Here is a 12,276-nt window from a genome sequence, read left to right on the forward strand (position 1 = left end):
TTGTATTCACTCCGGCAAGAGGCCGTTTCTTGCCTTGACTTCTGCATGATTCACCTGTCACCTAATTCTGATGCCCACCCAAGGCGTTAAATAGATTTTAGGCCTTTTAACTTAAAACCCTCTGCCACCTCATTCATTATACGCAGAAACCAGACGCAGAGTGGGGCTTACTAAATATTTGTCACCACCGGTGCTGATTTCCGTCTGAATACCTGCAGAGTTGCGGGGATGACGAGGTCCCGCTGGGTCCGTAGGAGGTGGTGCCCTCGGCCTTCCTGCTGGGCTTCCCCACCCCACGTGACTCCTGGCCTTTCCCGGGGCGAGAACAGCTGAAGGCGGGGCTCACTCCGCAGCGTGGGCTTTGTAGCCATTACGGTCTGCTGCCCTTCACGCTGGACAATGACATGTTTGAACTGACTGCCTGGGCACGTGTGGGAGAGAATAAAGGGAGGAAGGTGTAGCCTTCCCCCTCTCCCTGCTGCGCGGGACTCTGACGGCTGCCCTGGGCGGGGCGGCTGCCGACGTGGCGAGGTCTCCTGCGCTTCTCCCGAACCTAACTATCAAAATCTCAGCCGTTTCAGCTCATCTATTTATGAAATGGATCTCTTTCACTTAAGAGAAACAAACCAGGCCTGACTTGGAGGCATGAATCATTTTCTTTCCAAAGAGTTCAAAGGAGATGGGCGTTAACCTTTACTGAGTGATCACGATGAGCGTCTGGGGTTGTGACGGACACTTTTGTGCCTTTTATCTCCTTTGACCTTCACAGTAACCCTACGAGGTGGACAAGTGTGAGGCAGAAAATGGCACTCAAGTTAGGTAACTAGCTCGTTCAAGGGCCCACAGGGAGGGAGGCCTGGGTACGCCCCTGGCGAGTCCCTCAAGGGGCCAGACTTTGGGACCTTGAAATAGGAACCTTCTAAAGATGTGTGTGTGTGTGTGTGTATACATACAAATATGTACACACACATATAGGGTGTGTACACATAAACAGATGTACATACACACATATCTATATATATAAACACACGTAGATACATATCTACATATACACAGACATGTGGACAGTCGTCCCCCCATATCCTGTAGGCTCCACATCCACAAATTCAACCAACCTCGATGGAAAATATTCAGGGGAGGGGGAGGAATTCCAGAAAATTCCAAACACTGAACGTGAGGGCGACTATTTACACAGTCTTTTCATTGTATTTACAACTATTTACATAGCATTTACATTATATTAGATATTATAAGTAATCCAGAGATGACTTCAAGTATATAGGAGGGGGCTTCCCTGGTGGCGCAGTGGTTGGGAGTCCGCCTGCCAATGCAGGGGACACGGGTTCGAGCCCTGGTCCAGGAAGATCCCACATGCCGCGGAGCAACTAAGCCCATGTGCCACAGCTACTGAGCCTGCACTCTAGAGCTCGTGAGCCACAACTACTGAGCCCGCATGCCACAAGTACTGAAGCCCACACGCCTAGAGCCCGTGCTCTGCAACAAGAGAAGCCACCGCAATGAGAAGCCCGTGCACCACAACGGAAGAGTAGCCCCTGCTCACCACAACTAGAGAAAGCCCATGTGCAGCAACGAAGACCCAACGCAGCCAAAAATAAATAAATAAATGTATAAATAAATAAATAAAAAATAAAGTATACATGAGGATGTGCATAGTTCATATGCAAATACTACATCATTTTATGTAAGGGACTTGAGCATCCTTGGCTTTTGGTATCTGTGGGGGTCCTTGAACCTATCCCCTGTGGACAGCAAGGAAGAACTAACTATATACTTCTTTATCTATGGTCAAATTAAGGGATTTATTATGTGTTCTAAACATTGCAATTGATCTTATAATGGAATTGTCTATCATTTTGTAATATTTCCTTTGAAATTGTTTTGAGTTGGTCCTGTACAACCACAAAGGATGGGGTCACCCACATTCATTCTCCTCAATCGTTTTTCACATTATCCACACATAGAAAATGATAATATTTATATGGCATGCTGAGGTAATCTGGGGAAGATTTGGGCATATCTCTTTGGAACTTGAGTAGAAACATTACATTTTCTTTGTTTTATATTTAATCATGATAAAAATAAAAGATACTAGGGAAGATATCGAATATTGAACTAGAATAAAACTTCCCCAAAAATCTTTTCACGCTTTTTAATGAGAACCTTGAGCTTGCTTCCATGAAGATAACAAGAATAACTTTCTTATATCACATTTTAAGGCTGAAATGGCTACACACAATTCCTCATCAAGGGTTTTCAGTGGTGACCCTTGAAATCTGTGAGAGTTACATCAATGAGAAATTTTGTTCACATACATATAATACAAATTTTAAAACCATTTTTATAACCATTGAAAATTTCACCACAGTGAAAATTGTACTTTAAAAATCCAACCAGGGACTTCCCTGGTGGTGCAGTGGTTAAGAATCCACCTGCCAATGCAGGGGACATAGGTTTGATCCCTGGTCCAGGAAGATCCCACATGCTGCAGAGCAACTTAGCCCGTGCACCACGACTACTGAGCCTGCGCCCTAGAGCCCGCGAGCCACAACTACTGAGCCCATGCACCACAACCACTGAAGCTCACACGCCTAGAGCCCATGCTCCGCAACAAGAGAAGCCACTGCAATGAGAAGCTCGCGCACCGCAACGAAGAGTAACCCCTGCTCACCGCAACTAGAGGAAGCCCATGTGCAGCAACAAAGACCCAACACAGCCAAAAATAAATATATAAATTTATTTTAAAAAAATCCAACCACTCTTCTTTCTTTTCACTGACAATAAAATATTGAAATGTATTTAATGATGGGAACAGATTTTTGATCCAGTGAACTTTTTTACATCTAGCATTTCAAAATAACAATAACACTCTAACTTGGAAGGCACGAATGTCATCCTTCAGGCCCAGTCACCTGCAAAACAGACAAGGGAGCCATCATCTGTATGGAAGGCTGAATAACAGTCCCCCAAAGGTACCTATATTGTGATCCCTGGTTCCTCTGAATGTGTTACTTCACATGGCAAAGGGGACCTTGCCAGCAGTTAAATTAAGAGTCTCGAGATGGGAGGACGCTCCTGATTACCCATGCGGACTCAGTGTAATTCGAAGGGTCCTTCTAAGAAAAAGGAAGCAGAAGAGCCAGAGAAGATGGAACAGAAACTAAAGACAGAGTCAGGGAGAGATCGGAAGACGCCATGCTGTTGGCTTTGAAGACGAAGGGAGGGGTCACAAGCTGAGGAATGCAAATGGCTTCTAGAAGCTAGAAAAGGTTAGGGAACAGATTCTCTCCTAGAGCCTCCAGAAGGAATGCAACCCTGCCAACATCTTGATTTTTGTTCCAGTGAATCCCATCTCAGACTTCTGGCTTCTAGAACTGTAACATAATAAATCTGTGTTGTTTGAAGCCACTGAGTTTGTGGTCATGTGTTACAATATTAATGGAAAACTAACACACATACTTAGACTGAGGCAGAGCCAGGACCTGGAGCTAGGCCCACAAGGAGCCCTATCCAGCCTCTGCACCTCCCCCACTTCCAACCACCTACTTTTAGGGCACCAAACATACGGATTCTCCAACAGCTCCATGGGCGGGTACTTATCCACAGTGGGTAGCAGAGTGTACTTTGCAGCTGGCTGCTGAAGTAGGTCTCTGGGGAATAGAGCTCCCTGACGTCACTCAGCACAGCCACCTAGAGCCATGAGTGCGGGGTGTTGCTCAGCAGGGTTGCCACCCAAGGGGACCACAGAGCAGCCCTGAGACCCTGCTCCGGAGGCTGCTCAGGAACTCCTCCCACTGCGGCCCCTGCCCTGCCACCTGAAGGCTGACAGTAACGATGTCTTGTAGCAACACAGGTACCCATTTGTGATATCTCAGCATACCGATGACAAACTATTGGGAATCTCTGAGTTCTGTGGCCATTGTTACCAAGTTTGGTACAGAGCAACACACCATCTGCATTTACACAATGAATCTTGCCCTGTACAGAAGTACTCAATAGAAATAGATCAGTGCCTTATACTTCCACTTAAGGGTACTGTTTATTTCAATGACAGGAATGGATTTATACTTTAGTTATGTAAGGATCCCTGAGTTAACTGGTGTAATATTTCCCTTTAATTCCAGTGATGTTTTGGTGCCAATTATAGATTTTTGTCTTGGCATGCCTTAATCTGGTTTTAATAAATCTCACTTCTTTCCTGCTAGCGTGTGTGTGTCTGTGTGTGTATGTACATGTGTGTTTTCTCTTGGGGTGGGATAGCCAATGAAGACATTTTGAAGTTTCCAAGGTCGGCCCATGCCCCAGCGCTGGCACTCAGCCAGCACACACTGACACAACTGTGCCAGTTGTGCACATATGTATTGATTCATTGGGGTTCCACTTTGACTGGTTGGTGCCTGTACTACCAGTGGTTAAATAGTATTAATATAACACTTGTTGTTCCACTTACCTGAGTATTGGCCATATGACAACACTGGGGAACCAATTTTTCAAGGGCTCTGATGTGAGCATTAAGAAAGGAGAGATGACCAAAGAAACTTTGTTGTAGATTTGAATATATCTGCAAGAATAGATCAAGTCATATTCATAATTATCCCCTAAAGAGGTGTTTAAAAACCGTTAGACCTGTTTCTCCTTCTGAGAATTAGTCATTTCTATACCCCAAAGCCAGTCCTTTGTGGTCCTTTTCAAACTCTCAGTCGTCTGCAAGGTATAGAATGGCTGCTTTTTATGCAGTTTTCTTTCTCAAAAGATAAGGAAGGGGGCTTCCCTGGTGGCGCAGTGGTTGAGAATCCGCCTGCCAATGCAGGGGACACGGGTTTGAGCCCTGGTCTGGGAAGATCCCACATGCCGCGGAGCAACTAGGCCCGTGAGCCACAAGTACTGAGCCTGTGCGTTTGGAGCCTGTGTTCCGCAACAAGAGAGGCCGCGACAGTGAGAGGCCCGCGCACCGCGATGAAGAGTGGCCCCCACTCGCCGCAACTAGAGAAAGCCCTCGTACAGAAACGAAGACCCAACACAGCCAAAAATAAATAAATTAATAAATTAATTAATTAATTAATTTTTAAAAAAATGATAAGGAAGGAAATAGGAAAGCCTGTAGAATAAGAGATTGTGGCCCCGCCTATCTCTTTCCTCAGGTGCGTCATCCTTCTCACAGCATTTTTGTCTGAAGATTTCCAAAGCCCTTTTGAACAATCTGTGCAGGGCTCAGAGGTCAAAACACCTCACAGCCACCACCCTCCCTTTTTTCCTTCAGTGCTGGAGTCAGTCTGGTACTATGAGTCTAAGTGTATCATAATGTCCATTCTACTTGTTGCTAAATATACGTGGTAATTTTTTTAAAAAAAACATAAACTGGGATGATGTTTCCTATCATTTTTTAAATGTGGGCCTGAAACACCAGCACACGCAAACAATTTTATTTTTTCTTGGTTCCTCTGACTTAGACTGAGCAACTAGCACTAGGCTGATGGTAATGACTGATCAATGGTCTGAAGAGAAAGGCAGCTTGCCCAGGCAATTTATCTAAGCAAGTCACAGACTGAGTCCTATAGAAATCCAACCCATTATTTTATAGGCACAGCACATGTATTTTTCACTGAAATAAAATTTTATTACAAATGAAGCATTGACACTATTCCAGTTTATAGGCTATGATACACAATTCTGAAGGACCATTTAAAATAAATACAAACTATTTTATGAGAAGGAAATCTACAAAAAAGAGGATATATGTATATGTATAGTTGATTCACTTTACAGTATAAACTAGTACAATATTGTAAAGCAGCTATACTCCAATTTTTTAAAAAATGAAAAATTGATTAATTAATCATTAATTAATTAAAATAAATACAAACTAGTTTAAATAGATGCAAACACGGTTTGTATTCAAAATAAATGATGGAGGGACTTCCCTGATGGCACAGTGGTTAAGAATCCGCCTGCCGATGCAGGGGACGCAGGTTCAAGCCCTGGTCTGGGAAGATCCCACATGCCACAGAGCAACTAAGCCCGTGCACCACAACTACTGAGCCTGTGCTCTACAGCTCGCGAGCCACAACTACTGAGCCCATGCCCCACAACTACTGAAGCCCATGCACCTAGAGCCCGTGCTCCGCAACAAGAGAAGCCACCGCAATGAAAAGCCCACATACCACAACAAAGAGCAGCCCCCGCTCGCCGCAACCAGAGAAAGCCCACATGCAGCAAAGAAGACACAACACAGCCAAACATAAAAATAAATAAATAAATAAATAAGTAAGTAAGTAAATAAATAAATAAATAAATAAATGATGGAGTGGTCCATCATGGCAAGAAGAAGCATTTTATCACTGATACTGTTTAGAATACTGGCATAAGTGCTAATAAAAAGCAAACTGGCTTTTAGCCAGTTTTATTATTGGTCTTAAACTCCCCTTTTGCTTGTCTCTGGGGCAGACAGCTTCCCACCCTTGGTATGTCACAGTCTTTGTAACTGCCTCAAGTCCTTTTTAGGTTAAAGCAAGTACAAATGAATGAATGCTAATATACCTAGGAACTAAATATACCTAGAAAATATATTTAGATATTTCAGAATACCATTGCCTATAGGAAATCTTATTAAGACCATTCTAATAAATCTACAAATGTTATCAGTCATTGCTTAATCATCCTTCCATTTCCCTATTTTGCTTTAGGAAGATGTAGTTAACTCACCTCTCAATCAAGTTTCAACAGCCACCCTTTATTAGACTGTTGGCAGAGCCCACTGCAGACTTTCCAATGCAGTCTTCAACTAAACTTATTTTACACTTTGGAAGATTGTCCCAGCCCAGCCCCCAGCAGATTCTGTGAGTATAAACTCCTGTATAATGGATTTTAACCCAAACAAAGATAGTAAGAACCTCTTATTAAATTTTTAGCCTTTATCAAAGCTTGCAAATTCAAATGTATAGGGTCAGGCAAGTAAGACAAATAAGTAAAACTATCAGGGACTTTTGGGACCATGTAAACTGGAGACCTGGAAAGGATGTGCATTCAAAAAAGTTCTGCACCATGCCAGATCACAAGGATAATTTGGTGGTGGTGATGGTGTGTTGGAGTTTCTTTCTGGAAAATTTATTTACTTTTCTTTAAGATCTGTTTTAGGTAATTTTAATAATATTTCCAAAGATGCTAGAAAAAAGATACATAGATATAGATATAGATTAGATTTAGATATAGATATCAAAGTAACCCTCATTATTGATGTTGTTCAGATTCTCTTTCTACTTCTAACATTATATGCTTTGTATACTTTGAAGCAATGTTATTTGGTTCATAAGGATTCATTATGGCTATATAGTTTTCAAAATAATTTATTTTATCAAAATAAAAGATCCCATAATCTTATTTAATTTGTTCCTTAAATTCTACCTTATCATATTTACATTATCCCTTGTTTTGTTTTGTTTTGTTTTTCATTATCTAACATACCTACACTTATCCTTTTACATATAAACATTGCTTCACTTTGTTTTAGGTCTACTCCTTTTCAACAGCATAAAATTGGATGCTGTTTTTTGACTCAATATGAGACTCTATTTCTTTTAATAAGGATATTTTATCCCTTTTTATATTTTTTAGTTCAACTGATCTGGTTGTTCTTATTTTTATCACAGTATTCTATGCTTTCTTGATGCTAATTTAGTTTTATGTCTTTTACTATGTGTATTCTTTTTGTTTGTTTCCTTTATGTTTGCTCAGGTGATTTTGATTTATTTTCTCCAGGGTTCTGGAATTCGTTTGCCTTTTATTGCACTAAACAATACCTCTGTATATAATACTTTAGCCTATATTTCCCCGTCAGAACCAAGAGAATATTGTAGTTTTTAAGTTGCCCCTATTTGAGATAAGAAATTAAGCACATTCTTTCTTCTCTTCTGTCCACTCTCAGGTTTTTTTTCATATAATCTGGACTTTAAAATCCAGATTATTGTTAATTTCATATTACATACTCTCTTTAAAGAGGATCATGGGACATTTGCACTCAGCTTTTTTTCACATCAATTCTGCTTCTGCTGCCTTCAGTGTAATTGTTCATTCCACATTTGCATTCTTTCTGTGAGCAATCCTCTCTCAATTGATCTAACTCCCTTTTTATCCTATTTAACTGACTTTTCAGTTCAGCTTTTTTTTACTTCCAGCTTTCTCTCCTGATAGAGGTCAAGTCTTCTTGAATATCAAAAAGTCTTGTGAAATTTTCTTCTCGGTTCTGTGGGAGATGATATTTAAAGGTATGTTTTTCCTCTGAGTTACCCAGATCCTTTCCTTTCCTTTGCTCTGCACAATTTTTTCACATGCCTCATGTTCTTGTTTTCTCTTCCTTGAATGAAGCACCCATCTAGCCTCAGAGTTTGTCAACAGAGAATGTGATATGCAATCTCCCAGGGTAATTAATTCTCAGTTTTGTCTGGATTTTCATAAAATGATCTATGATTTGCTACAAAGGTGTCTACTTCATACCTCTTCTTTCTTGCTCTCTCACCCTTGAACCAATGGAGTACATGAGAAACTGGAATTCTCAGCATGCACTGCTCCTGAACTAGTGCTTTATTCATGAGACTATATCTCCCAAAATATATAGTGCTACTGTATGCATGTGTGTGTGCATGCACACACACTCACACACACACGCACATACACAACCCCCTCATGCCCAGCTGACTTCTGAGATTTTAAGTCTCTGCCTAGATGTAGAAAATTGGGGGAAACTTGCACAAGCCTCTTATATAGCCTCATCCATGAGAGGGCAGACAGCAGAAGCAGGAAGAACTACAATCCCGCAGCCTGTGGAACAAAAACCACAGTCACAGAAAGATAGACAAGATGAAGAGGTAGAGGGCTATGTACCAGATGAAGGAACAAGCTAAATCCCCAGAAAAACACCTAAATGAAGTGGAGATAAGCAACCTTCCTGAAAAATGTTCAGAATAATGATAGTGAAGATGATCCAGGACCCGGGAAAAACAAAGGAGGCAAAGATCGAGAAGATGCAAGAAATGTTTAACAAAGACCGAGAAGAATTAAAGAACAAACACATAGAAGAATTAAAGAACAAACAAACAGAGATGAACAATACAATAACTGAAATGAAAAATAAACTAGAAGTAATCAATAGCAGAATAACTGAGGCAGAAGAACGGATAAGTGACCTGGAAGACAGAATGGTGGAATTCACTACTGTGGAACAGATTAAAGAAAAAAGAATGAAAAGAAATGAAGACAGCCTAAGAGACTTCTGGGACAACATTAAATGCAACATCATTCACATTATAGGGGTCCCAGAAGGAGAAGAGAGAGAGAAAGGACCAGAGAAAATATTTGAAGAGATTATAGTCAAAAACTTCCCTAACATGGGAAAGGAAATAGCCATCCAAGTCCAGGAAGCATAGAGAGTCCCAGGCAGGATAAACCCAAGGAGAAAAATGCTGAGACACATAGTAATCAAACTGGCAAAAATTAAAGACAAAGAAAAATTATTGAAAGCAACAAGGGAAAAATGACAAATAACATACAAGGGAACTCCCATAAGGTTAACAGCTGATTTCTCAGCAGAAACTCTACAAGCATAAGGGAGTGGCATGACATATTTAAAGTGATGAGAGGGAAGAACCTACAACCAAGATTACTCTACCGGGCAAGGATCTCATTCAGATTTGACAGAGAAATCAAAAGCTTTACAGACAAGCAAAAGCTAAGAGAATTCAGCAACACCAAACCAGCTCTACAATAAATGCCAAAGGAACTTCTCTAAGTGGGAAACACAAGAGAAGAAAAGAACCTACAAAAACAAACCTATAACAATTAAGAAAATGGTAATAGGAACATACATATCGATAATTACCTTAAACGTAAATAGATTAAATGCTCCAACCAAAACACACAGGCTCGCTGAATGGATACAAAAACAAGACCCACATATATGCTGTCTACAAGAGACCCATTTCAGACCCAGGGACACATACAGACTGAAAGTGAAGGGATGGAAAAAGATATTCCATGCAAATGGAAATCAAAAGAAAGCTGGAGTAGCAATACTCATATCAGATAAAATAGACTTTAAAATAAAGAATGTTACAAGAGACAAGGAAGGACACTACATAATGATCAAGGGATCAATCCAAGAAGAAGATATAACAATTAAAAATATATATGCACCCAACATAGGAGCACCTCAATACATAAGGCAACTGCTAACAGCTATAAAAGAGGAAATCGACAGTAACACAATAATAGTGGGGGACTTTAACACCTCATTTACACCAATGGACAGATCATCCAAACAGAAAATTACTAAGGAAACACAAGCTTTAAATGACACAATAGACCAGATAGATTTAATTGATATTCATAGGACATTTCATTCAAAAACAGCAGATTACACTTTCTTCTCAAGTGCACACAGAACATTCTCCAGGACAGATCACATCTTGGGTCACAAATCAAGCCCCAGTAAATTTAAGAAAATTGAAATCATATCAAGCATCTTTTCTGACCACAATGCTATGCGATAAGAAATCAATTACAGGGAAAAAACGTAAAAATCCTAAACACGTGGAAAGTAAACAATACGCTATGAAATATCCAGGAGATCACTGAAGAAATCAAAGAGGAAATCAAAAAATACCTAGAGACAAATGACAATGAAAACACGACAATCCAAAACCTATGGGATGCAGCAAAAGCAGTTCTAAGAGGGAAGTTTATAGCAATACAAGCCTACCTCAAGAAACAAGAAAAATCTCAAATAAACAATCTAACCTTACACCTAAAGGAACTAGAGAAAGAAGAACAAACAAAACCCAAAGTTAGTAGAAGGAAAGAAATCATAAAGATCAGAGCAGAAATAAATGAAATAGAAACAAAGAAAACAATAGCAAAGATCAATAAAACTAAAAGCTGGTTCTTTGAGAAGATAAACAAAATTGATAAACCATTAGCCAGACTCATCAAGAAAATGAGGGAGAGGACTCGAATCAATAAAATTAGAAATGAAAAAGGAGAAGTTACAACAGACACCGCAGAAATACAAAGCATCCTAGGAGACTACTACAAGCAACTCTGTCCCATAAAATGGACAACCTGAAGGAATGGACAAATTCTTAGAAAGGTTTAACCTTCCAAGACTGAACCAGGAAGAAATAGAAAATATGAACAGACCAATCACAAGTAATGAAATTGAAACTGTGATTAAAAATCTTCCAACAAACAAAAGTCCAGGACCAGATGTCTTCACAGGTAAATTCTATCAAATATTGAGAGAAGAGCTAACCCCCATCCTTCTCAAACTCTTCCAAAAAATTGCAGAGGAAGGAACACTCCCAAACTCGTTCTATGAGGCCACCATCACCCTGAAACCAAACCAGACAAAGATACTACAAAAAAAGAAAATTACAGACCAATATCACTGATGAATATAGATGCAAAAATCCTCAAGAAAATACTAGCAAACAGAATCCAACAACACATTAAAAGGATCATACACCATGATCAAGTGGGATTTATCCCAGGGATGCAAGTATTCTTCAGTATATGCAGATCAATCAATGTGATACACCATATTAACAAACTGAAGAAGAAAAACCATATGATCATCTCAATAGATGCAGAAAAAGCTTTTGACAAAATTCAACACCCATTTATGATAAAAACTCTCCAGAAAGTGGGCATAGAGGGAACCTAATAAACATAAAAAAGGCCATATATGACAAACCTACAGCAAACATCATTCTCAATGGTGAAAAACTGAAAGCATTTCCTCTAAGATCAGGAACAAGACAAGGATGTCCACTCTCACCACTATTATTCAACATAATTTTGGAAGTCCTAGCCATGACAATCAGAGAAGAAAAAGAAATAAAAGGAATACAAATTGGAAAGGAAGAAGTAAAACTGTTTCTGTTTGCAGATGACATGATCCTATACATAGAGAATCCTAAAGATGCCACCAGAAAACTACTAGACCTAATCAATTAATTTGGTAAAGTTGCAAGATACAAAATGAATGCACAGAAATCTCTTGCATTCCTATACACTAATGATGAAAAATCTGAAAGAGAAATTAAGGAAACACTCTCATTTACCATTGCAACAAAAAGAATAAAATATTTAGGAATAAACCTCCCTAAGGAGACAAAAGACCTGTATGCAGAAAACTATAAGACACTGATGAAAGAAATTAAAGATGATACAAACAGTTCGAGAGATATACCATGTTCTTGAATTGGAAGA

The sequence above is a fragment of the Balaenoptera physalus genome (assembly GCF_965194825.1).
Source record: "Balaenoptera physalus genome assembly, chromosome: 3".
NCBI classification, from domain to species: Eukaryota; Metazoa; Chordata; class Mammalia; order Artiodactyla; family Balaenopteridae; genus Balaenoptera; species Balaenoptera physalus.